The sequence below is a fragment of the Camelus bactrianus genome, chromosome 32, assembly GCF_048773025.1.
Source record: "Camelus bactrianus isolate YW-2024 breed Bactrian camel chromosome 32, ASM4877302v1, whole genome shotgun sequence".
NCBI lineage: Eukaryota > Metazoa > Chordata > Mammalia > Artiodactyla > Camelidae > Camelus > Camelus bactrianus.
In genome coordinates, this window is record NC_133570.1 from 28,639,242 (window position 1) to 28,667,060 (window position 27,819).

Sequence of the window (27,819 nt, forward strand, 5' to 3'; positions counted from 1 at the left end):
ACTGGGACCGACTGGGGGAAGACACTCGAAGGGCTCCTAGGAGATCCCGGGTGCTGCAGACAAAAGACGGATCCTCCCCACACTCAGAATCCCGGAACACGTCTGACTGTGTGGGTGAGGTTTAGGGCCGCCCTCCACGCAGCTGCCTGGTGTCACAGGTGTTCCCTGGCAGGGGGAACTCCGCTAATTACCTCCCCTGTCCATGGGGAGGCACTAGATGCTACCTGCTTTTCCAGCCAAACCCCCTCCTTACCTCGGCAGCCCGCACTGGGACGGACTGGGGGAAGACACTCGAAGGGCTCCTAGGAGATCCCGGGTGCTGCAGACAGAAGACGGAACCTCCCCACACTCAGAATTCCGGAACACGGGTGACAGTGTGGGTGAGGTTTAGGGCCGCACTCCACGCAGCTTCCTGGTGTCACAGGTGTTCCCTGGCAGGGAGAAGTCCGCTAATTACCTCCCCTGTCCATGGGGCGGCACTAGATGCTACCTGCTTTTCCAGCACAACCCCCTCCTTTCCCCGGCAGCCCGCACTGGGAGGGACTCTGGGAAGACACTCGAAGGGCTCCTAGGAGATCCCGGGTGCTGCAGACAGAAGACGGAACCTCCCCACAATCAGAATTCCAGAACACGGCTGACTGTGTGGGGGAGGTTCGGGGCCGCCCTCCACGCAGCTGCCTGTTGTCACAGGTGTTCCCTGGCAGGGAGAAGTCCGCTAATTACCTCCCCTGTCCATGGGGAGGCACTAGATGCTACCTGCGTTTCCAGCCCAACCCCCTCCTTTCCTCGGCCGCCCGCACTGGGACGGACTGGGGGAAGACACACGAAGGGCTCCTAGGAGATCCCGGGTGCTGCAGACAAAAGACGGATCATCCCCACACTCAGAATCCCGGAACACGTCTGACTGTGTGGGTGAGGTTTAGGGCCGCCCTCCACGCAGCTTCCTGGTGTCACAGGTGTTCCCTGGCAGGGGGAAGTCCGCTAATTACCTCCCCTGTCCATGGGGAGGCACTAGATGCTACCTGCGTTTCCAGCACAACCCCCGCCTTTCCCCGGCAGCCCGCACTGGGAGGGACTCGGGGAAGACACTCGAAGGGCTAATAGGAGATCCCGGGTGCTGCAGACAGAAGACGGAACCTCCCCACACTCAGAATTCCGGAACACGGCTGACTGTGTGGGGGAGGTTCGGGGCCGCCCTCCACGCAGCTGCCTGGTGTCACAGATGTTCCCTGGCAGGGGGAAGTCCGCTAATTACCTCCCCTGTCCATGGGGAGGCACTAGATGCTACCTGCGTTTCCAGCACAACCCCCGCATTTCCCCGGCAGCCCGCACTGGGAGGGACTCGGGGAAGACACTCGAAGGGCTCCTAGGAGATCCCGGGTGCTGCAGACAAAAGACGTATCCTCCCCACACTCAGAATCCCGGAACACGTCTGACTGTGTGGGTGAGGTTTAGGGCCGCCCTCCACGCAGCTGCCTGGTGTCACAGGTGTTCCCTGGCAGGGGGAAGTCCGCTAATTACCTCCCCTGTCCATGGGGAGGCACTAGATGCTACCTGCGTTTCCAGCACAACCCCCGCCTTTCCCCGGCAGCCCGCAATGGGAGGGACTCGGGGAAGACACTCGAAGGGCTAATAGGAGATCCCGGGTGCTGCAGACAGAAGACGGAACCTCCCCACACTCAGAATTCCGGAACACGGATGACTGTGTGGGGGAGGTTCGGGGCCGCCCTCCACGCAGCTGCCTGGTGTCACAGGTGTTCCCTGGCAGGGAGAAGTCCGCTAATTACCTCCCCTGTCCATGGGGAGGCACTAGATGCTACCTGCTTTTCCAGCACAACCCCCTCCTTTCCCCGGCAGCCCGCAAAGGGAGGGACTCTGGGAAGACACTCGAAGGGCTCCTAGGAGATCCCGGGTGCTGCAGACAGAAGACGGAACCTCCCCACACTCAGAATTCCGGAACACGGGTGACTGTGTGGGTGAGGTTTAGGGCCGCACTCCACGCAGCTTCCTGGTGTCACAGGTGTTCCCTGGCAGGGGGAAGTCCGCTAATTACCTCCCTTGTCCATGGGGAGGCACTAGATGCTACCTGCGTTTCCAGCCCAACCCCCTCCTTTCCTCGGCAGCCCGCACTGGGACCGACTGGGGGAAGACACTCGAAGGGCTCCTAGGAGATCCCGGGTGCTGCAGACAAAAGACGGATCCTCCCCACACTCAGAATCCCGGAACACGTCTGACTGTGTGGGTGAGGTTTAGGGCCGCCCTCCACGCAGCTGCCTGGTGTCACAGGTGTTCCCTGGCAGGGGGAACTCCGCTAATTACCTCCCCTGTCCATGGGGAGGCACTAGATGCTACCTGCTTTTCCAGCCAAACCCCCTCCTTACCTCGGCAGCCCGCACTGGGACGGACTGGGGGAAGACACTCGAAGGGCTCCTAGGAGATCCCGGGTGCTGCAGACAGAAGACGGAACCTCCCCACACTCAGAATTCCGGAACACGGGTGACAGTGTGGGTGAGGTTTAGGGCCGCACTCCACGCAGCTTCCTGGTGTCACAGGTGTTCCCTGGCAGGGAGAAGTCCGCTAATTACCTCCCCTGTCCATGGGGCGGCACTAGATGCTACCTGCTTTTCCAGCACAACCCCCTCCTTTCCCCGGCAGCCCGCACTGGGAAGGACTCTGGGAAGACACTCGAAGGGCTCCTAGGAGATCCCGGGTGCTGCAGACAGAAGACGGAACCTCCCCACACTCAGAATTCCAGAACACGGCTGACTGTGTGGGGGAGGTTCGGGGCCGCCCTCCACGCAGCTGCCTGTTGTCACAGGTGTTCCCTGGCAGGGAGAAGTCCGCTAATTACCTCCCCTGTCCATGGGGAGGCACTAGATGCTACCTGCGTTTCCAGCCCAACCCCCTCCTTTCCTCGGCAGCCCGCAAAGTGAGGGACTCTGGGAAGAACCTCGAAGGGCTCCTAGGAGATCCCGGGTGCTGCAGACAGAAGACGGAACCTCCCCACAATCAGAATTCCAGAACACGGCTGACTGTGTGGGGGAGGTTCGGGGCCGCCCTCCACGCAGCTGCCTGGTGTCACAGGTGTTCCCTGGCAGGGGGAAGTCCGCTAATTACATCCCCTGTCCATGGGGAGGCACTAGATGCTACCTGCGTTTCCAGACCAACCCCCGCCTTTCCCCGGCAGCCCGCACTGGGAGGGACTCGGGGAAGACACTCGAAGGGCTCCTAGGAGATCCCGGGTGCTGCAGACAGAAGACGGAACCTCCCCACACTCAGAATTCCGGAACACGGCTGACTGCGTGGGGGAGGTTCGGGGCCGCCCTCCACGCAGCTGCCTGGTGTCACAGGTGTTCCCTGGCAGGGGGAAGTCCGCTAATTACCTCCCGTGTCCATGGGGAGGCACAAGATGCTACCTGCTTTTGCAGCCCAACCCCCGCCTTTCCCCGGCAGCCCGCAAAGTGAGGGACTCTGGGAAGACACTCGAAGGGCTCCTAGGAGATCCCGGGTGCTGCAGACAGAAGACGGAACCTCCCCACACTCAGAATTCCGGAACACGGGTGACAGTGTGGGTGAGGTTTAGGGCCGCACTCCACGCAGCTTCCTGGTGTCACAGGTGTTCCCTGGCAGGGAGAAGTCCGCTAATTACCTTCCCTGTCCATGGGGCGGCACTAGATGCTACCTGCTTTTCCAGCACAACCCCCTCCTTTCCCCGGCAGCCCGCACTGGGAGGGACTCTGGGAAGACACTCGAAGGGCTCCTAGGAGATCCCGGGTGCTGCAGACAGAAGACGGAACCTCCCCACTATCAGAATTCCAGAACACGGCTGACTGTGTGGGGGAGGTTCGGGGCCGCCCTCCAGGCAGCTGCCTGGTGTCACAGGTGTTCCCTGGCAGGGGGAAGTCCGCTAATTACCTCCCCTGTCCATGGGGAGGCACTAGATGCTACCTGCGTTTCCAGACCAACCCCCGCCTTTCCCCGGCAGCCCGCACTGGGAGGGACTCGGGGAAGACACTCGAAGGGCTCCTAGGAGATCCCGGGTGCTGCAGACAGAAGACGGAACCTCCCCACACTCAGAATTCCGGAACACGGCTGACTGCGTGGGGGAGGTTCGGGGCCGCCCTCCACGCAGCTGCCTGGTGTCACAGGTGTTCCCTGGCAGGGGGAAGTCCGCTAATTACCTCCCCTGTCCATGGGGAGGCACTAGATGCTACCTGCGTTTCCAGCACAACCCCCGCATTTCCCCGGCAGCCCGCACTGGGAGGGACTCGGGGAAGACACTCGAAGGGCTCCTAGGAGATCCCGGGTGCTGCAGACAGAAGACGGAACCTCCCCACACTCAGAATTCCGGAACATGGCTGACTGTGTGGGGGAGGTTCGGGGCCACCCTTCACGCAGCTGCCTGGTGTCACAGGTGTTCCCTGGCAGGGAGAAGTCCGCTAAATACCTCCCCTGTCCATGGGGAGGCAATAGATGCTACCTGCTTTTCCAGCACAACCCCCTCCTTTCCCCGGCAGCCCGCAAAGGGAGGGACTCTGGGAAGACACTCGAAGGGCTCCTAGGAGATCCCGGGTGCTGCAGACAGAAGACGGAACCTCCCCACACTCAGAATTCCGGAACACGGATGACTGTGTGGGTGAGGTTTAGGGCCGCACTCCACGCAGCTTCCTGGTGTCACAGGTGTTCCCTGGCAGGGGGAAGTCCGCTAATTACCTCCCTTGTCCATGGGGAGGCACTAGATGCTACCTGCGTTTCCAGCCCAACCCCCGCCTTTCCCCGGCTGCCCTCACAGTGAGGGACTCTGGGAAGACCCTCGAAAGGCTCCTAGGAGATCCCGGGTGCTGAAGACAGAAGACGGAACCTCCCCACACTCAGAATTCCGGAACACGGATGACTGTGTGGGGGAGGTTCGGGGCCGCTCTCCACGCAGCTGCCTGGTGTCACAGGTGTTCCCTGGCAGGGGGAAGTCCGCTAATTACCTCCCTTGTCCATGGGGAGGCACATGATGCTACCTGCTTTTCCAGCCCAACCTCCGCCATTCCCCGGCAGCCCGCACAGGTAGGGACTGGGGGAAGACACTCGAAGGGCTCCTAGGTGAACCCGGGTGCTGCAGACAGAAGACGGAACCTCCCCACACTCAGAATTCCGGAACACGGATGACTGTGTGGGGGAGGTTCGGTGCCGCCCTCCACGCAGCTGCCTTGTGTCACAGGTGTTCCCTGGCAGGTGGAAGTCCGCTAATTACCTCCCCTGTCCATGGGGAGGCACTAGATGCTACCTGAGTTTCCAGCCCAACCCCCTCCTTTCCTCGGCAGCCCGCACTGGGACCGACTGGGGGAAGACACTCGAAGGGCTCCTAGGAGATCCCGGGTGCTGCAGACAAAAGACGGATCCTCCCCACACTCAGAATCCCGGAACTCGTCTGACTGTGTGGGTGAGGTTTAGGGCCGCCCTCCACGCAGCTGCCTGGTGTCACAGGTGTTCCCTGGCAGGGGGAAGTCCGCTAATTACCTCCCCTGTCCATGGGGAGGCACTAGATGCTACCTGCGTTTCCAGCACAACCCCCGCCTTTCCCCGGCAGCCCGCACTGGGAGGGACTCGGGGAAGACACTCGAAGGGCTAATAGGAGATCCCGGGTGCTGCAGACAGAAGACGGAACCTCCCCACACTCAGAATTGCGGAACACGGATGACTGTGTGGGGGAGGTTCGGGGCCGCCCTCCACGCAGCTGCCTGGTGTCACAGGTGTTCCCTGGCAGGGAGAAGTCCGCTAATTACCTCCCCTGTCCATGGGGAGGCACTAGATGCTACCTGCGTTTCCAGCCAAACCCCCTCCTTTCCTCGGCAGCCCGCACTGGGACGGACTGGGGGAAGACACTCGAAGGGCTCCTAGGAGATCCCGGGTGCTGCAGACAGAAGACGGAACCTCCCCACACTCAGAATTCCGGAACACGGGTGACAGTGTGGGTGAGGTTTAGGGCCGCACTCCACGCAGCTTCCTGGTGTCACAGGTGTTCCCTGGCAGGGAGAAGTCCGCTAATTACCTCCCCTGTCCATGGGGCGGCACTAGATGCTACCTGCTTTTCCAGCCCAACCCCCTCCTTTCCCCGGCAGCCCGCACTGGGAGGGACTCTGGGAAGACACTCGAAGGGCTCCTAGGAGATCCCGGGTGCTGCAGACAGAAGACGGAACCTCCCCACAATCAGAATTCCAGAACACGGCTGACTGTGTGGGGGAGGTTCGGGGCCGCCCTCCACGCAGCTGCCTGGTGTCACAGGTGTTCCCTGGCAGGGGGAAGTCCGCTAATTACCTCCCCTGTCCATGGGGAGGCACTAGATGCTACCCGCGTTTCCAGCCCAACCCCCGCCTTTCCCCGGCAGCCCGCACTGGGAGGGACTCGGGGAAGACACTCGAAGGGCTCCTAGGAGATCCCGGGTGCTGCAGACAGAAGACGGAACCTCCCCACACTCAGAATTCCGGAACACGGCTGACTGCGTGGGGGAGGTTCGGGGCCGCACTCCACGCAGCTGCCTGGTGTCACAGGTGTTCCCTGGCAGGTGGAAGTCCGCTAATTACCTCCCCTGTCCATGGGGAGGCACTAGATGCTACCTGCGTTTCCAGCACAACCCCCTCCTTTCCTCGGCAGCCCGCACTGGGACCGACTGGGGGAAGACACTCGAAGGGCTCCTAGGAGATCCCGGGTGCTGCAGACAAAAGACGGATCCTCCCCACACTCAGAATCCCGGAACACGTCTGACTGTGTGGGTGAGGTTTAGGGCCGCCCTCCACGCAGCTGCCTGGTGTCACAGGTGTTCCCTGGCAGGGGGAAGTCCGCTAATTACCTCCCCTGTCCATGGGGAGGCACTAGATGCTACCTGCGTTTCCAGCACAACCCCCGCCTTTCCCCGGCAGCCCGCACTGGGAGGGACTCGGGGAAGACACTCGAAGGGCTAATAGGAGATCCCGGGTGCTGCAGACAGAAGACGGAACCTCCCCACACTCAGAATTCCGGAACACGGCTGACTGTGTGGGGGAGGTTCGGGGCCGCCCTCCACGCAGCTGCCTGGTGTCACAGGTGTTCCCTGGCAGGGAGAAGTCCGCTAATTACCTCCCCTGTCCATGGGGAGGCACTAGATGCTACCTGCGTTTCCAGCCAAACCCCCTCCTTTCCTCGGCAGCCCGCACTGGGACGGACTGGGGGAAGACACTCGAAGGGCTCCTAGGAGATCCCGGGTGCTGCAGACAGAAGACGGAACCTCCCCACACTCAGAATTCCGGAACACGGGTGACAGTGTGGGTGAGGTTTAGGGCCGCACTCCACGCAGCTTCCTGGTGTCACAGGTGTTCCCTGGCAGGGAGAAGTCCGCTAATTACCTCCCCTGTCCATGGGGCGGCACTAGATGCTACCTGCTTTTCCAGCACAACCCCCTCCTTTTCCCGGCAGCCCGCAATGGGAGGGACTCTGGGAAGAAACTCGAAGGGCTCCTAGGAGATCCCGGGTGCTGCAGACAGAAGACGGAACCTCCCCACAATCATAATTCCGGAACACGGCTGACTGTGTGGGGGAGGTTCGGGGCCGCCATCCACGCAGCTGCCTGGTGTCACAGGTGTTCCCTTGCAGGGGGAAGTCCGCTAATTACCTCTCCTGTCCATGGGGAGGCACATGATGCTACCTGCTTTTCCAGCCCAACCTCCGCCATTCCCCGGCAGCCCGCACAGGGAGGGACTGGGGGAAGACACTCGAAGGGCTCCTAGGTGAACCCGGGTGCTGCAGACAGAAGACGGAACCTCCCCACACTCAGAATTCCGGAACACGGATGACTGTGTGGGGGAGGTTCGGTGCCGCCCTCCACGCAGCTGCCTTGTGTCACAGGTGTTCCCTGGCAGGTGGAAGTCCGCTAATTACCTCCCCTGTCCATGGGGAGGCACTAGATGCTACCTGAGTTTCCAGCCCAACCCCCTCCTTTCCTCGGCAGCACGCACTGGGACCGACTGGGGGAAGACACTCGAAGGGCTCCTAGGAGATCCCGGGTGCTGCAGACAAAAGACGGATCCTCCCCACACTCAGAATCCCGGAACTCGTCTGACTGTGTGGGTGAGGTTTAGGGCCGCCCTCCACGCAGCTGCCTGGTGTCACAGGTGTTCCCTGGCAGGGGGAAGTCCGCTAATTACCTCCCCTGTCCATGGGGAGGCACTAGATGCTACCTGCGTTTCCAGCACAACCCCCGCCTTTCCCCGGCAGCCCGCACTGGGAGGGACTCGGGGAAGACACTCGAAGGGCTAATAGGAGATCCCGGGTGCTGCAGACAGAAGACGGAACCTCCCCACACTCAGAATTGCGGAACACGGATGACTGTGTGGGGGAGGTTCGGGGCCGCCCTCCACGCAGCTGCCTGGTGTCACAGGTGTTCCCTGGCAGGGAGAAGTCCGCTAATTACCTCCCCTGTCCATGGGGAGGCACTAGATGCTACCTGCGTTTCCAGCCAAACCCCCTCCTTTCCTCGGCAGCCCGCACTGGGACGGACTGGGGGAAGACACTCGAAGGGCTCCTAGGAGATCCCGGGTGCTGCAGACAGAAGACGGAACCTCCCCACACTCAGAATTCCGGAACACGGGTGACAGTGTGGGTGAGGTTTAGGGCCGCACTCCACGCAGCTTCCTGGTGTCACAGGTGTTCCCTGGCAGGGAGAAGTCCGCTAATTACCTCCCCTGTCCATGGGGCGGCACTAGATGCTACCTGCTTTTCCAGCCCAACCCCCTCCTTTCCCCGGCAGCCCGCACTGGGAGGGACTCTGGGAAGACACTCGAAGGGCTCCTAGGAGATCCCGGGTGCTGCAGACAGAAGACGGAACCTCCCCACAATCAGAATTCCAGAACACGGCTGACTGTGTGGGGGAGGTTCGGGGCCGCCCTCCACGCAGCTGCCTGGTGTCACAGGTGTTCCCTGGCAGGGGGAAGTCCGCTAATTACCTCCCCTGTCCATGGGGAGGCACTAGATGCTACCCGCGTTTCCAGCCCAACCCCCGCCTTTCCCCGGCAGCCCGCACTGGGAGGGACTCGGGGAAGACACTCGAAGGGCTCCTAGGAGATCCCGGGTGCTGCAGACAGAAGACGGAACCTCCCCACACTCAGAATTCCGGAACACGGCTGACTGCGTGGGGGAGGTTCGGGGCCGCACTCCACGCAGCTGCCTGGTGTCACAGGTGTTCCCTGGCAGGTGGAAGTCCGCTAATTACCTCCCCTGTCCATGGGGAGGCACTAGATGCTACCTGCGTTTCCAGCACAACCCCCTCCTTTCCTCGGCAGCCCGCACTGGGACCGACTGGGGGAAGACACTCGAAGGGCTCCTAGGAGATCCCGGGTGCTGCAGACAAAAGACGGATCCTCCCCACACTCAGAATCCCGGAACACGTCTGACTGTGTGGGTGAGGTTTAGGGCCGCCCTCCACGCAGCTGCCTGGTGTCACAGGTGTTCCCTGGCAGGGGGAAGTCCGCTAATTACCTCCCCTGTCCATGGGGAGGCACTAGATGCTACCTGCGTTTCCAGCACAACCCCCGCCTTTCCCCGGCAGCCCGCACTGGGAGGGACTCGGGGAAGACACTCGAAGGGCTAATAGGAGATCCCGGGTGCTGCAGACAGAAGACGGAACCTCCCCACACTCAGAATTCCGGAACACGGCTGACTGTGTGGGGGAGGTTCGGGGCCGCCCTCCACGCAGCTGCCTGGTGTCACAGGTGTTCCCTGGCAGGGAGAAGTCCGCTAATTACCTCCCCTGTCCATGGGGAGGCACTAGATGCTACCTGCGTTTCCAGCCAAACCCCCTCCTTTCCTCGGCAGCCCGCACTGGGACGGACTGGGGGAAGACACTCGAAGGGCTCCTAGGAGATCCCGGGTGCTGCAGACAGAAGACGGAACCTCCCCACACTCAGAATTCCGGAACACGGGTGACAGTGTGGGTGAGGTTTAGGGCCGCACTCCACGCAGCTTCCTGGTGTCACAGGTGTTCCCTGGCAGGGAGAAGTCCGCTAATTACCTCCCCTGTCCATGGGGCGGCACTAGATGCTACCTGCTTTTCCAGCACAACCCCCTCCTTTTCCCGGCAGCCCGCAATGGGAGGGACTCTGGGAAGAAACTCGAAGGGCTCCTAGGAGATCCCGGGTGCTGCAGACAGAAGACGGAACCTCCCCACAATCATAATTCCGGAACACGGCTGACTGTGTGGGGGAGGTTCGGGGCCGCCATCCACGCAGCTGCCTGGTGTCACAGGTGTTCCCTTGCAGGGGGAAGTCCGCTAATTACCTCTCCTGTCCATGGGGAGGCACATGATGCTACCTGCTTTTCCAGCCCAACCTCCGCCATTCCCCGGCAGCCCGCACAGGGAGGGACTGGGGGAAGACACTCGAAGGGCTCCTAGGAGATCCCGGGTGCTGCAGACATAAGACGGAACCTCCCCACAATCAGAATTCCAGAACACGGCTGACTGTGTGGGGGAGGTTCGGGGCCGCCCTCCACGCAGCTGCCTGGTGTCACAGGTGTTCCCTGGCAGGGAGAAGTCCGCTAATTACCTCCCCTGTTCATGGGGAGGCACTAGATGCTACCTGCGTTTCCAGACCAACCCCCTCCTTTCCTCGGCAGCCCGCACTGGGACGGACTGGGGGAAGACACTCGAAGGGCTCCTAGGAGATCCCGGGTGCTGCAGACAAAAGACGGATCATCCCCACACTCAGAATCCCGGAACACGTCTGACTGTGTGGGTGAGGTTTAGGGCCGCCCTCCACGCAGCTGCCTGGTGTCACAGGTGTTCCATGGCAGGGGGAAGTCCGCTAATTACCTCCCCTGTCCATGGGGAGGCACTAGATGCTACCTGCGTTTCCAGCACAACCCCCGCCTTTCCCCGGCAGCCCGCACTGGGAGGGACTCGGGGAAGACACTCGAAGGGCTCCTAGGAGATCCCGGGTGCTGCAGACATAAGACGGAACCTCCCCACAATCAGAATTCCAGAACACGGCTGACTGTGTGGGGGAGGTTCGGGGCCGCCCTCCACGAGGCTGCCTGGTGTCACAGGTGTTCCCTGGCAGGGAGAAGTCCGCTAATTACCTCCCCTGTCCATGGGGAGGCACTAGATGCTACCTGCTTTTCCAGCACAACCCCCTCCTTTCCCCGGCAGCCCGCAAAGGGAGAGACTCTGGGAAGACACTCGAAGGGCTCCTAGGAGATCCCGGGTGCTGCAGACAGAAGACGGAACCTCCCCACACTCAGAATTCCGGAACACGGGTGACAGTGTGGGTGAGGTTTAGGGCCGCACTCCACGCAGCTTCCTGGTGTCACAGGTGTTCCCTGGCAGGGAGAAGTCCGCTAATTACCTCCCCTGTCCATGGGGCGGCACTAGATGCTACCTGCTTTTCCAGCACAACCCCCTCCTTTCCCCGGCAGCCCGCACTGGGAGGGACTCTGGGAAGACACTCGAAGGGCTCCTAGGAGATCCCGGGTGCTGCAGACAGAAGACGGAACCTCCCCACAATCAGAATTCCAGAACACGGCTGACTGCGTGGGGGAGGTTCGGGGCCGCCCTCCACGCAGCTGCCTGGTGTCACAGGTGTTCCCTGGCAGGGGGAAGTCCGCTAATTACCTCCCCTGTCCATGGGGAGGCACAAGATGCTACCTGCTTTTCCAGCCCAACCCCCGCATTTCCCCGGCAGCCCGCACTGGGAGGGTCTCGGAGAAGACACTCGAAGGGCTCCTAGGAGATCCCGGGTGCTGCAGACAGAAGACGGAACCTCCCCACACTCAGAATTCCTGAACACGGCTGACTGTGTGGGGGAGGTTCGGGGCCGCCCTCCACGCAGCTGCCTGGTGTCACAGGTGTTCCCTGGCAGGGAGAAGTCCGCTAATTACCTCCCCTGTCCATGGGGAGGCACTAGATGCTACCTGCGTTTCCAGCCAAACCCCCTCCTTTCCTCGGCAGCCCGCACTGGGACGGACTGGGGGAAGACACTCGAAGGGCTCCTAGGAGATCCCGGGTGCTGCAGACAGAAGACGGAACCTCCCCACACTCAGAATTCCGGAACACGGGTGACAGTGTGGGTGAGGTTTAGGGCCGCACTCCACGCAGCTTCCTGGTGTCACAGGTGTTCCCTGGCAGGGAGAAGTCCGCTAATTACCTCCCCTGTCCATGGGGCGGCACTAGATGCTACCTGCTTTTCCAGCACAACCCCCTCCTTTTCCCGGCAGCCCGCACTGGGAGGGACTCTGGGAAGACACTCGAAGGGCTCCTAGGAGATCCCGGGTGCTGCAGACAGAAGACGGAACCTCCCCACACTCAGAATTCCGGAACACGGCTGACTGTGTGGGGGAGGTTCGGGGCCGCCATCCACGCAGCTGCCTGGTGTCACAGGTGTTCCCTGGCAGGGGGAAGTCCGCTAATTACCTCTCCTGTCCATGGGGAGGCACATGATGCTACCTGCTTTTCCAGCCCAACCTCCGCCATTCCCCGGCAGCATGCACAGGGAGGGACTGGGGGAAGACACTCGAAGGGCTCCTAGGAGATCCCGGGTGCTGCAGATATAAGACGGAACCTCCCCACAATCAGAATTCCAGAACACGGCTGACTGTGTGGGGGAGGTTCGGGGCCGCCCTCCACGCAGCTGCCTGGTGTCACAGGTGTTCCCTGGCAGGGAGAAATCCGCTAATTACCTCCCCTGTCCATGGGGAGGCACTAGATGCTACCTGCGTTTCCAGACCAACCCCCTCCTTTCCTCGGCAGCCCGCACTGGGACGGACTGGGGGAAGACACTCGAAGGGCTCCTAGGAGATCCCGGGTGCTGCAGACAAAAGACGGATCATCCCCACACTCAGAATCCCGGAACACGTCTGACTGTGTGGGTGAGGTTTAGGGCCGCCCTCCACGCAGCTGCCTGGTGTCACAGGTGTTCCCTGGCAGGGGGAAGTCCGCTAATTACCTCCCCTGTCCATGGGGAGGCACTAGATGCTACCTGCGTTTCCAGCACAACCCCCGCCTTTCCCCGGCAGCCCGCACTGGGAGGGTCTCGGGGAAGACACTCGAAGGGCTCCTAGGAGATCCCGGGTGCTGCAGACAGAAGACGGAACCTCCCCACACTCAGAATTCCGGAACACGGATGACTGTGTGGGGGAGGTTCGGGGCCGCCCTCCACGCAGCTGCCTGGTGTCACAGGTGTTCCCTGGCAGGGAGAAGTCCGCTAATTACCTCCCCTGTCCATGGGGAGGCACTAGATGCTACCTGCTTTTCCAGCACAACCCCCTCCTTTCCCCGGCAGCCCGCAAAGGGAGGGACTCTGGGAAGACACTCGAAGGGCTCCTAGGAGATCCCGGGTGCTGCAGACAGAAGACGGAACCTCCCCACACTCAGAATTCCGGAACACGGGTGACTGTGTGGGTGAGGTTTAGGGCCGCACTCCACGCAGCTTCCTGGTGTCACAGGTGTTCCCTGGCAGGGGGAAGTCCGCTAATTACCTCCCTTGTCCATGGGGAGGCACTAGATGCTACCTCCGTTTCCAGCCCAACCCCCGCCTTTCCCCGGCTACCCTCACAGTGAGGGACACTGGGAAGACCCTCGAAGGGCTCCAAGGAGATCCCGGGTGCTGCAGACAGAAGACGGAACCTCCCCACAATCATAATTCCAGAACACGGCTGACTGTGTGGGGGAGGTTCGGGGCCGCCCTCCACGCAGCTGCCTGGTGTCACAGGTGTTCCCTGGCAGGGAGAAGTCCGCTAATTACCTCCCCTGTCCATGGGGAGGCACTAGATGCTACCTGCGTTTCCAGCCCAACCCCCTCCTTTCCTCGGCAGCCCGCACTGGGACGGACTGGGGGAAGACACTCGAAGGGCTCCTAGGAGATCCCGGGTGCTGCAGACAGAAGACGGATCATCCCCACACTCAGAATCCCGGAACACGTCTGACTGTGTGGGTGAGGTTTAGGGCCGCCCTCCACGCAGCTGCCTGGTGTCACAGGTGTTCCCTGGCAGGGAGAATTCCGCTAATTACCTCCCCTGTCCATGGGGAGGCACTAGATGCTACCTGCTTTTCCAGCCCAACCCCCGCATTTCCCCGGCAGCCCGCACTGGGAGGGTCTCGGGGAAGACACTCGAAGGGCTCCTAGGAGATCCCGGGTGCTGCAGACAGAAGACGGAACCTCCCCACACTCAGAATTCCAGAACTAGGCTGACTGTGTGGGGGAGGTTCGGGGCCGCACTCCACGCAGCTTCCTGGTGTCACAGGTGTTCCCTGGCAGGGGGAAGTCCGCTAATTACCTCCCCTGTCCATGGGGAGGCACTAGATGCTACCTGCGTTTCCAGCCCAACCCCCGCCTTTCCCCGGCTGCCCTCACAGTGAGGGACTCTGGGAAGACACTCGAAGGGCTCCTAGGAGATCCCGGGTGCTGCAGACAGAAGACGGAACCTCCCCACACTCAGAATTCCGGAACACGGCTGACTGTGTGGGGGAGGTTCGGGGCCGCCCTCCACGCAGCTGCCTGGTGTCACAGGTGTTCCCTGGCAGGGAGAAGTCCGCTAATTACCTCCCGTGTCCATGGGGAGGCACTAGATGCTACCTGCGTTTCCAGCCCAACCAGCTCCTTTCCTCGGCAGCCCGCACTGTGTCGGACTGGGGGAAGACACTCGAAGGGCTCCTAGGAGATCCCGGGTGCTGCAGACAGAAGACGGATCATCCCCACACTCAGAATCCCGGAACACGTCTGACTGTGTGGGTGAGGTTTAGGGCCGCCCTCCACGCAGCTGCCTGGTGTCACAGGTGTTCCCTGGCAGGGAGAAGTCCGCTAATTACCTCCCCTGTCCATGGGGAGGCACAAGATGCTACCTGCTTTTCCAGCCCAACCCCCGCATTTCCCCGGCAGCCCGCACTGGGAGGGTCTCGGGGAAGACACTCGAAGGGCTCCTAGGAGATCCCGGGTGCTGCAGACAGAAGACGGAACCTCCCCACACTCAGAATTCCGGAACACGGCTGACTGTGTGGGGGAGGTTCGGGGCCGCCCTCCACGCAGCTGCCTGGTGTCACAGGTGTTCCCTGGCAGGGAGAAGTCCGCTAATTACCTCCCCTGTCCATGGGGAGGCACTAGATGCTACCTGCTTTTCCAGCACAACCCCCTCCTTTCCCCGGCAGCCCGCAAAGGGAGGGACTCTGGGAAGACACTCGAAGGGCTCCAAGGAGATCCCGGGTGCTGCAGACAGAAGACGGAACCTCCCCACAATCAGAATTCCAGAACACGGCTGACTGTGTGGGGGCGGTTCGGGGCCGCCCTCCACGCAGCTGCCTGGTGTCACAGGTGTTCCCTGGCAGGGAGAAGTCCGCTAATTACCTCCCCTGTCCATGGGGAGGCACTAGATGCTACCTGCGTTTCCAGCCAAACCCCCTTCTTTCCTCGGCAGCCCGCACTGGAACGGACTGGGGGAAGACACTCGAAGGGCTCCTAGGAGATCCCGGGTGCTGCAGACAGAAGACGGAACCTCCCCACAATCAGAATTCCAGAACACGGCTGACTGTGTGGGGGAGGTTTAGGGCCGCACTCCACGCAGCTTCCTGGTGTCACAGGTGTTCCCTGGCAGGGGGAAGTCCGCTAATTACCTCCCTTGTCCATGGGGAGGCACTAGATGCTACCTGCTTTTCCAGCCCAACCTCCACCATTCCCCGGCAGCCCGCACAGGGAGGGACTGGGGGAAGACACTCGAAGGGCTCCTAGGAGATCCCGGGTGCTGCAGACATAAGACGGAACCTCCCCACACTCAGAATTCCGGAACACGGATGACTGTGTGGTTGAGGTTCGGTGCCGCCCTCCACGCAGCTGCCTTGTGTCACAGGTGTTCCCTGGCAGGTGGAAGTCCGCTAATTACCTCCCCTGTCCATGGGGAGGCACTAGATGCTACCTGCGTTTCCAGCCCAACCCCCTCCTTTCCTCGGCAGCCCGCACTGGGACCGACTGGGGGAAGACACTCGAAGGGCTCCTAGGAGATCCCGGGTGCTGCAGACAAAAGACGGATCCTCCCCACACTCAGAATCCCGGAACACGTCTGACTGTGTGGGTGAGGTTTAGGGCCGCCCTCCACGCAGCTGCCTGGTGTCACAGGTGTTCCCTGGCAGGGGGAAGTCCGCTAATTACCTCCCCTGTCCATGGGGAGGCACTAGATGCTACCTGCGTTTCCAGCACAACCCCCGCCTTTCCCCGGCAGCCCGCACTGGGAGGGACTCGGGGAAGACACTCGAAGGGCTAATAGGAGATCCCGGGTGCTGCAGACAGAAGACGGAACCTCCCCACACTCAGAATTCCGGAACACGGCTGACTGTGTGGGGGAGGTTCGGGGCCGCCCTCCACGCAGCTGCCTGGTGTCACAGGTGTTCCCTGGCAGGGAGAAGTCCGCTAATTACCTCCCCTGTCCATGGGGAGGCACTAGATGCTACCTGCTTTTCCAGCACAACCCCCTCCTTTCCCCGGCAGCCCGCAAAGGGAGGGACTCTTGGAAGACACTCGAAGGGCTCCTAGGAGATCCCGGGTGCTGCAGACAGAAGACGGAACCTCCCCACACTCAGAATTCCGGAACACGGGTGACTGTGTGGGTGAGGTTTAGGGCCGCACTCCACGCAGCTTCCTGGTGTCACAGGTGTTCCCTGGCAGGGGGAAGTCCGCTAATTACCTCCCTTGTCCATGGGGAGGCACTAGATGCTACCTGCGTTTCCAGCCCAACCCCCGCCTTTCCCCGGCTGCCCTCACAGTGAGGGACTCTGGGAGACCCTCGAAGGGCTCCTAGGAGATCCCGGGTGCTGAAGACAGAAGACGGAACCTCCCCACACTCAGAATTACGGAACACGGATGACTGTGTGGGGGAGGTTCGGGGCCGCTCTCCACGCAGCTGCCTGGTGTCACAGGTGTTCACTGGCATGGGGAAGTCCGCTAATTACCTCCCTTGTCCATGGGGAGGCACATGATGCTACCTGCTTTTCCAGCCCAACCTCCGCCATTCCCGGCAGCCCGCACAGGGAGGGACTGGGGGAAGACACTCGAAGGGCTCCTAGGTGAACCCGGGTGCTGCAGACATAAGACGGAACCTCCCCACACTCAGAATTCCGGAACACGGATGACTGTGTGGGGGAGGTTCGGTGCCGCCCTCCACGCAGCTGCCTTGTGTCACAGGTGTTCCCTGGCAGGTGGAAGTCCGCTAATTACCTCCCCTGTCCATGGGGAGGCACTAGATGCTACCTGCGTTTCCAGCCCAACCCCCTCTTTCCTCGGCAGCCCGCACTGGGACCGACTGGGGGAAGACACTCGAAGGGCTCCTAGGAGATCCCGGGTGCTGCAGACAAAAGACGGATCCTCCCCACACTCAGAATCCCGGAACACGTCTGACTGTGTGGGTGAGGTTTAGGGCCGCCCTCCACGCAGCTGCCTGGTGTCACAGGTGTTCCCTGGCTGGGGGAAGTCCGCTAATTACCTCCCCTGTCCATGGGGAGGCACTAGATGCTACCTGCGTTTCCAGCACAACCCCCGCCTTTCCCCGGCAGCCCGCACTGGGAGGGACTCGGGGAAGACACTCGAAGGGCTAATAGGAGATCCCGGGTGCTGCAGACAGAAGACGGAACCTCCCCACTCTCAGAATTCCGGAACACGGATGACTGTGTGGGGGAGGTTCGGGGCCGCCCTCCACGCAGCTGCCTGGTGTCACAGGTGTTCCCTGGCAGGGAGAAGTCCGCTAATTACCTCCCCTGTCCATGGGGAGGCACTAGATGCTACCTGCGTTTCCAGCCAAACCCCCTCCTTTCCTCGGCAGCCCGCACTGGGACGGACTGGGGGAAGACACTCGAAGGGCTCCTAGGAGATCCCGGGTGCTGCAGACAGAAGACGGAACCTCCCCACACTCAGAATTCCGGAACACGGGTGACAGTGTGGGTGAGGTTTAGGGCCGCACTCCACGCAGCTTCCTGGTGTCACAGGTGTTCCCTGGCAGGGAGAAGTCCGCTAATTACCTCCCCTGTCCATGGGGCGGCACTAGATTCTACCTGCTTTTCCAGCACAACCCCCTCCTTTCCCCGGCAGCCCGCACTGGGAGGGACTCTGGGAAGACACTCGAAGGGCTCCTAGGAGATCCCGGGTGCTGCAGACAGAAAACGGAACCTCCCCACAATCAGAATTCCAGAACACGGCTGACTGTGTGGGGGAGGTTCGGGGCCGCCCTCCACGCAGCTGCCTGTTGTCACAGGTGTTCCCTGGCAGGGAGAAGTCCGCTAATTACCTCCCCTGTCCATGGGGAGGCACTAGATGCTACCTGCGTTTCCAGCCCAACCCCCTCCTTTCCTCGGCAGCCCGCAAAGTGAGGGACTCTGGGAAGAAACTCGAAGGGCTCCTAGGAGATCCCGGGTGCTGCAGACAGAAGACGGAACCTCCCCACAATCAGAATTCCAGAACACGGCTGACTGTGTGGGGGAGGTTCTGGGCCGCCCTCCACGCAGCTGCCTGGTGTCACAGGTGTTCCCTGGCAGGGGGAAGTCCGCTAATTACCTCCCCTGTCCATGGGGAGGCACTAGATGCTACCTGCGTTTCCAGCCCAACCCCCGCCTTTCCCCGGCGCCCGCACTGGGAGGGACTCGGGGAAGACACTCGAAGTGCTCCTAGGAGATCCCGGGTGCTGCAGACAGAAGACGGAACCTCCCCACACTCAGAATTCCGGAACACGGCTGACTGCGTGGGGGAGGTTCGGGGCCGCCCTCCACGCAGCTGCCTGGTGTCACAGGTGTTCCCTGGCAGGGGGAAGTCCGCTAATTACCTCCCCTGTCCATGGGGAGGCACAAGATGCTACCTGCTTTTCCAGCCCAACCCCCGCCTTTCCCCGGCAGCCCGCACTGGGAGGGACTCTGGGAAGACACTCGAAGGGCTCCTAGGAGATCCCGGGTGCTGCAGACAGAAGACAGAACCTCCCCACACTCAGAATTCCGGAACACGGGTGACAGTGTGGGTGAGGTTTAGGGCCGCACTCCACGCAGCTTCCTGTTGTCACAGGTGTTCCCTGGCAGGGAGAAGTCCGCTAATTACCTCCCCTGTCCATGGGGCGGCACTAGATGCTACCTGCTTTTCCAGCACAACCCCCTCCTTTCCCCGGCAGCCCGCACTGGGAGGGACTCTGGGAAGACACTCGAAGGGCTCCTAGGAGATCCCGGGTGCTGCAGGCAGAAGACGGAACCTCCCCACAATCAGAATTCCAGAACACGGCTGACTGTGTGGGGGAGGTTCGGGGCCGCCCTCCACGCAGCTGCCTGGTGTCACAGGTGTTCCCTGGCAGGGAGAAGTCCGCTAATTACCTCCCCTGTCCATGGGGAGGCACTAGATGCTATCTGCGTTTCCAGCCCAACCCCCTCCTTTCCTCGGCAGCCCGCAAAGTGAGGGACTCTGGGAAGAAACTCGAAGGGCTCCTAGGAGATCCCGGGTGCTGCAGACAGAAGACGGAACCTCCCCACAATCAGAATTCCAGAACACGGCTGACTGTGTGGGGGAGGTTCGGGGCCGCCCTCCACGCAGCTGCCTGGTGTCACAGGTGTTCCCTGGCAGGGGGAAGTCCGCTAATTACCTCCACTGTCCATGGGGAGGCACTAGATGCTACCTGCGTTTCCAGCCCAACCCCCGCTTTCCCCGGCAGCCCGCACTGGGAGGGACTCGGGGAAGACACTCGAAGTGCTCCTAGGAGATCCCGGGTGCTGCAGACAGAAGACGGAACCTCCCCACACTCAGAATTCCGGAACACGGCTGACTGCGTGGGGGAGGTTCGGGGCCGCCCTCCACGCAGCTGCCTGGTGTCACAGGTGTTCCCTGGCAGGGGGAAGTCCGCTAATTACCTCCCCTGTCCATGGGGAGGCACAAGATGCTACCTGCTTTTCCAGCCCAACCCCCGCATTTCCCCGGGAGCCCGCACTGGGAGGGTCTCGGGGAAGACACTCGAAGGGCTCCTAGGAGATCCCGGGTGCTGCAGACAGAAGACGGACCCTCCCCACACTCAGAATTCCGGAACACGGCTGACTGTGTGGGGGAGGTTCGGGGCCGCCCTCCACGCAGCTGCCTGGTGTCACAGGTGTTCCCTGGCAGGGAGAAGTCCGCTAATTACCTCCCCTGTCCATGGGGAGGCACTAGATGCTACCAGCTTTTCCAGCCCAACCTCCGCCATTCCCCGGCAGCCCGCACAGGGAGGGACTGGGGGAAGACACTCGAAGGGCTCCTAGGTGAACCCGGGTGCTGCAGACATAAGACGGAACCTCCCCACACTCAGAATTCCGGAACACGGATGACTGTGTGGGGGAGGTTCGGTGCCGCCCTCCACGCAGCTGCCTTGTGTCACAGGTGTTCCCTGGCAGGTGGAAGTCCGCTAATTACCTCCCCTGTCCATGGGGAGGCACTAGATGCTAACTGCGTTTCCAGCCCAACCCCCTCCTTTCCTCGGCAGCCCGCACTGGGACGGACTGGGGGAAGACACTCGAAGGGCTCCTAGGAGATCCCGGTTGCTGCAGACAAAAGACGGATCCTCCCCACACTCAGAATCCCGGAACACGTCTGACTGTGTGGGTGAGGTTTAGGGCCGCCCTCCACGCAGCTGCCTGGTGTCACAGGTGTTCCCTGGCAGGGGGAAGTCCGCTAATTACCTCCCCTGTCCATGGGGAGGCACTAGATGCTACCTGCGTTTCCAGCACACCCCCGCCTTTCCCCGGCAGCCCGCACTGGTAGGGACTCGGGGAAGACACTCGAAGGGCTAATAGGAGATCCCGGGTGCTGCAGACAGAAGACGGAACTTCCCCACACTCAGAATTCCGGAACACGGATGACTGTGTGGGGGAGGTTCGGGGCCGCCCTCCACGCAGCTGCCTGGTGTCACAGGTGTTCCCTGGCAGGGGGAAGTCCGCTAATTACCTCCCCTGTCCATGGGGAGGCACTAGATGCTACCTGCGTTTCCAGCACAACCCCCGCATTTCCCCGGCAGCCCGCACTGGGAGGGACTCGGGGAAGACACTCGAAGGGCTCCTAGGAGATCCCGGGTGCTGCAGACAGAAGACGGAACCTCCCCACAATCAGAATTCCGGAACATGGCTGACTGTGTGGGGGAGGTTCGGGGCCACCCTTCACGCAGCTGCCTGGTGTCACAGGTGTTCCCTGGCAGGGAGAAGTCCGCTAAATACCTCCCCTGTCCATGGGGAGGCACTAGATGCTACCTGCTTTTCCAGCACAACCCCCTCCTTTCCCCGGCAGCCCGCAAAGGGAGGGATTCTGGGAAGACACTCGAAGTGCTCCTAGGTGAACCCGGGTGCGGCAGACATAAGACGTAACCTCCCCACACTCAGAATTCCGGAACACGGATGACTGTGTGGGGGAGGTTCGGTGCCGCCCTCCACGCAGCTGCCTTGTGTCACAGGTGTTCCCTGGCAGGGGGAAGTCCGCTAATTACCTCCCCTGTCCATGGGGAGGCACTAGATGCTACCTGCGTTTCCAGCCCAACCCCCTCCTTTCCTCGGCAGCCCGCACTGGGACCGACTGGGGGAAGACACTCGAAGGGCTCTAGGAGATCCCGGGTTCTGCAGACAAAAGACGGATCCTCCCCACACTCAGAATCCCGGAACAAGTCTGACTGTGTGGGTGAGGTTTAGGGCTGCCCTCCACGCAGCTGCCTGGTGTCACAGGTGTTCCCTGGCAGGGGGAAGTCCGCTAATTACCTCCCCTGTCCATGGGGAGGCACTAGATGCTACCTGCGTTTCCAGCACAACCCCCGCCTTTCCCCGGCAGCCCGCACTGGGAGGGACTCGGGGAAGACACTCGAAGGGCTCCTAGGAGATCCCGGGTGCTGCAGACAGAAGACGGAACCTCCCCACACTCAGAATTCCGGAACACGGCTGACTGTGTGGGGGAGGTTCGGGGCCGCCCTCCACGCAGCTGCCTGTTGTCATAGGTGTTCCCTGGCAGGGAGAAGTCCGCTAATTACCTCCCCTGTCCATGGGGAGGCACTAGATGCTACCTGCGTTTCCAGCCCAACCCCCTCCTTTCCTCGGTAGCCCGCAAAGTGAGGGACTCTGGGAAGAAACTCGAAGGGCTCCTAGGAGATCCCGGGTGCTGCAGACAGAAGACGGAACCTCCCCACAATCAGAATTCCAGAACACGGCTGACTGTGTGGGGGAGGTTCGGGGCCGCCCTCCACGCAGCTGCCTGGTGTCACAGGTGTTCCCTGGCAGGGGGAAGTCCGCTAATTACCTCCCCTGTCCATGGGGAGGCACTAGATGCTACCTGCGTTTCCAGCCCAACCCCCGCCTTTCCCCGGCAGCCCGCACTGGGAGGGACTCGGGGAAGACACTCGAAGGGCTCCTAGGAGATCCCGGGTGCTGCAGACAGAAGACGGAACCTCCCCACACTCAGAATTCCGGAACACGGCTGACTGTGTGGGGGAGGTTCGGGGCCGCACTCCACGCAGCTTCCTGGTGTCACAGGTGTTCCCTGGCAGGGGGAAGTCCGCTAATTACCTCCCCTGTCCATGGGGAGGCACTAGATGCTACCTGCGTTTCCAGCCCAACCCTCGCCTTTCCCCGGCTGCCCTCACAGTGAGGGACTCTGGGAAGACACTCGAAGGGCTCCTAGGAGATCCCGGGTGCTGCAGACAGAAGACGGAAACTCCCCACACTCAGAATTCCGGAACACGGCTGACTGTGTGGGGGAGGTTCGGGGCCGCCCTCCACGCAGCTGCCTGGTGTCACAGGTGTTCCCTGGCAGGGGGAAGTCCGCTAATTACCTCCCCTGTCCATGGGGAGGCACATGATGCTACCTGCTTTTCCAGCCCAACCTCCGCCATTCCCCGGCAGCCCGCACAGTGAGGGACTGGGGAAAGACACTCGAAGTGCTCCTAGGTGAACCCGGGTGCTGCAGACAGAAGACGGAACCTTCCCACACTCAGAATTCCGGAACACGGATGACTGTGTGGGGGAGGTTCGGGGCCGCCCTCCACGCAGCTGCCTGGTGTCACAGGTGTTCCCTGGCAGGGGGAAGTCCGCTAATTACCTCCCCTGTCCATGGGGAGGCACTAGATGCTACCTGCGTTTCCAGCCCAACCCCCGCCTTTCCCCGGCAGCCCGCACTGGGAGGGACTCGGAGAAGACACTCGAAGGGCTCCTAGGAGATCCCGGGTGCTGCAGACAGAAGACGGAACCTCCCCACACTCAGAATTCCGGAACACGGCTGACTGTGTGGGGGAGGTTCGGGGTCACCCTTCACGCAGCTGCCTGGTGTCACAGGTGTTCCCTGGCAGGGAGAAGTCCGCTAAATACCTCCCCTGTCCATGGGGAGGCACTAGATGCTACCTGCTTTTCCAGCACAACCCCCTCCTTTCCCCGGAAGCCCGCAAAGGGAGGGACTCTGGGAAGACACTCGAAGGGCTCCTAGGAGATCCCGGGTGCTGCAGACAGAAGACGGAACCTCCCCACACTCAGAATTCCGGAACACGGGTGACTGTGTGGGTGAGGTTTAGGGCCGCACTCCACGCAGCTGCCTTGTGTCACAGGTGTTCCCTGGCAGGGGGAATTCCGCTAATTACCTCCCCTGTCCATGGGGAGGCACTAGAAACTACCTGCGTTTCCAGCCCAAACCCCGCCTTTCATCGGCAGCCCGCACTGGGACGGACTGGGGGAAGACACTCGAAGGGCTCCTATGAGATCCCGGGTGCTGCAGACAAAAGACGGATCCTCCCCACACTCAGAATCCCGGAACACGTCTGACTGTGTGGGTGAGGTTTAGGGCCGCCCTCCACGCAGCTGCCTGGTGTCACAGGTGTTCCCTGGCAGGGGGAATTCCGCTAATTACCTCCCCTGTCCATGGGGAGGCACTAGATGCTACCTGCTTTTCCAGCACAACCCCCGCCTTTCCCCGGCAGCCCGCACTGGGAGGGACTCGGGGAAGACACTCGAAGGGCTAATAGGAGATCCCGGGTGCTGCAGACAGAAGACGGAACCTCCCCACACTCAGAATTCCGAAACACGGATGACTGTGTGGGGGAGGTTCGGGGCCGCCCTCCACGCAGCTGCCTGGTGTCACAGGTGTTCCCTGGCAGGGGGAAGTCCGCTAATTACCTCCCCTGTCCATGGGGATTCACTAGATGCTACCTGCGTTTCCAGCACAACCCCCGCCTTTCCCCGGCAGCCCGCACTGGGAGGGACTCGGAGAAGACACTCGAAGGGCTCCTAGGAGATCCCGGGTGCTGCAGACAGAAGACGGAACCTCCCCACACTCAGAATTCCGGAACATGGCTGACTGTGTGGGGGAGGTTCGGGGCCACAATTCACGCAGCTGCCTGGTGTCACAGGTGTTCCCTGGCAGGGAGAAGTCCGCTAAATTCCTCCCCTGTCCATGGGGAGGCACTAGATGCTACCTGCTTTTCCAGCACAACCCCCTCCTTTCCCCGGCAGCCCGCAAAGGGAGGGACTCTGGGAAGACACTCGAAGGGCTCCTAGGAGATCCCGGGTGCTGCAGACAGAAGACGGAACCTCCCCACACTCAGAATTCCGGAACACGGGTGACTGTGTGGGTGAGGTTTAGGGCCGCACTCCACGAAGCTTCCTGGTGTCACAGGTGTTCCCTGGTAGGGGGAAGTCCGCTAATTACCTCCCCTGTCCATGGGGAGGCACTAGATGCTACCTGCATTTCCAGCCCAACCCCCGCCTTTCCCCGGCTGCCCTCACAGTGAGGGACTGTGGGAAGACCCTCGAAGTGCTCCTAGGAGATCCCGGGTGCTGAAGACAGAAGACGGAACCTCCCCACACTTAGAATTCCGGAACACGGATGACTGTGTGGGGGAGGTTCGGGGCCGCTCTCCACGCAGCTGCCTGGTGTCACAGGTGTTCCCTGGCAGGGGGAAGTCCGCTAATTACCTCCCTTGTCCATGGGGAGGCACATGATGCTACCTGCTTTTCCAGCCCTACCTCCGCCATTCCCCGGCAGCCCGCACAGGGAGGGACTGGGGGAAGACACTCGAAGGGCTCCTAGGTGAACCCGGGTGCTGCAGACATAAGACGGAACCTCCCCACACTCAGAATTCCGGAACACGGATGACTGTGTGGGGGAGGTTCGGTGCCGCCCTCCACGCAGCTGCCTTGTGTCACAGGTGTTCCCTGGCAGGTGGAAGTCCGCTAATTACCTCCCCTGTCCATGGGGAGGCACTAGATGCTACCTGCGTTTCCAGCCAAACCCCCTCCTTTCCTCGGCAGCCCGCACTGGGACGGACTGGGGGAAGACACTCGAAGGGCTCCTAGGAGATCCCGGGTGCTGCAGACAAAAGACGGATCCTCCCCACACTCAGAATCCCGGAACACGTCTGACTGTGTGGGTGAGGTTTAGGGCCGCCCTCCACGCAGCTGCCTGGTGTCACAGGTGTTCCCTGGCAGGGGGAAGTCCGCTAATTACCTCCCCTGTCCATGGGGAGGCACTAGATGCTACCTGCGTTTCCAGCCCAACCCCCGCCTTTCCCCGGCAGCCCGCACTGGGAGGGACTCGGGGAAGACACTCGAAGGGCTAATAGGAGATCCCGGGTGCTGCAGACAGAAGACGGAACCTCCCCACACTCAGAATTCCGGAACACGGATGACTGTGTGGGGGAGGTTCGGGGCCGCCCTCCACGCAGCTGCCTGGTGTCACAGGTGTTCCCTGGCAGGGAGAAGTCCGCTAATTACCTCCCCTGTCCATGGGGAGGCACTAGATGCTACCTGCGTATCCAGCCAAACCCCCTCCTTTCCTCGGCAGCCCGCACTGGGACGGACTGGGGGAAGACACTCGAAGGGCTCCTAGGAGATCCCGGGTGCTGCAGACAGAAGACGGAACCTCCCCACACTCAGAATACCGGAACACGGCTGACTGTGTGGGGGAGGTTCGGGGCAGCCCTCCACGCAGCTGCCTGGTGTCACAGGTGTTCCCTGGCAGGGGGAAGTCCGCTAATTACCTCCCCTGTCCATGGGGAGGCACATGATGCTACCTGCTTTTCCAGCCCAACCTCCGCCATTCCCCGGCAGCCCGCAATGGGAGGGTCTCGGGGAAGACACTCGAAGGGCTCCTAGGAGATCCCGGGTGCTGCAGACAGAAGACGGAACCTCCCCACACTCAGAATTCCGGAACACGGCTGACTGTGTGGGGGAGGTTCGGGGCCGCCCTCCACGCAGCTGCCTGGTGTCACAGGTGTTCCCTGGCAGGGAGAAGTCCGCTAATTACCTCCCCTGTCCATGGGGAGGCACTAGATGCTATCTGCTTTTCCAGCACAACCCCCTCCTTTCCCCGGCAGCCCGCAAAGGGAGGGACTTGGGAAGACACTCGAAGGGCTCCAAGGAGATCCCGGGTGCTGCAGACAGAAGACGGAACCTCCCCACACTCAGAATTCCGGAACACGGGTGACATTGTGGGTGAGGTTTAGGGCCGCACTCCACGCAGCTTCCTGGTGTCACAGGTGTTCCCTGGCAGGGAGAAGTCCGCTAATTACCTCCCCTGTCCATGGGGCGGCACTAGATGCTACCTGGTTTTCCAGCACAACCCCCTCCTTTCCCCGGCAGCCCGCACTGGGAGGGACTCTGGGAAGACACTCGAAGGGCTCCTAGGAGATCCCGGGTGCTGCAGACAGAAGACGGAACCTCCCCACAATCAGAATTCCAGAACACGGCTGACTGTGTGGGGGAGGTTCGGGGCCGCCCTCCACGCAGCTGCCTGGTGTCACAGGTGTTCCCTGGCAGGGGGAAGTCCGCTAATTACCTCCCCTGTCCATAGGAAGGCACTAGATGCTACCTGCGTTTCCAGCCCAACCCCCGCCTTTCCCCGGCAGCCCGCACTGGGAGGGACTCGGGGAAGACACTCGAAGGGCTCCTAGGAGATCCCGGGTGCTGCAGACAGAAGACGGAACCTCCCCACACTCAGAATTCCGGAACACGGCTGACTGTGTGGGGGAGGTTCGGGGCCACCCTTCACGCAGCTGCCTGGTGTCACAGGTGTTCCCTGGCAGGGAGAAGTCCGCTAAATACCTCCCCTGTCCATGGGGAGGCACTAGATGCTACCTGCTTTTCCAGCACAACCCCCTCCTTTCCCCGGCAGCCCGCAAAGGGAGGGACTCTGGGAAGACACTCGAAGGGCTCCTAGGAGATCCCGGGTGCTGCAGACAGAAGACAGAACCTCCCCACACTCAGAATTCCGGAACACGGGTGACTGTGTGGGTGAGGTTTAGGGCCGCACTCCACGCAGATTCCTGGTGTCACAGGTGTTCCCTGGCAGGGGGAAGTCCGCTAATTACCTCCCCTGTCCATGGGGAGGCACTAGATACTACCTGCGTTTCCAGCCAAACCCCCGCCTTTCCCCGGCTGCCCTCACAGTGAGGGACTCTGGGAAGACACTCGAAGGGCTCCTAGGAGATCCCGGGTGCTGCAGACAGAAGACAGAACCTCCCCACACTCAGAATTCCGGAACACGGCTGACTGTGTGGGGGAGGTTCGGGGCCGCCCTCCACGCAGCTGCCTGGTGTCACAGGTGTTCCCTGGCAGGGGGAAGTCCGCTAATTAACTCCCTTGTCCATGGGGAGGCACATGATGCTACCTGCTTTTCCAGCCCAACCTCCGCAATTCCCCGGCAGCCCGCACAGCGAGGGACTGGGGGAAGACACTCGAAGGGCTCCTAGGTGAACCCGGGTGCTGCAGACATAAGACGGAACCTCCCCACACTCAGAATTCCGGAACACGGATGACTGTGTGGGGGGGGTTCGGTGCCGCCCTCCACGCAGCTGCCTTGTGTCACAGGTGTT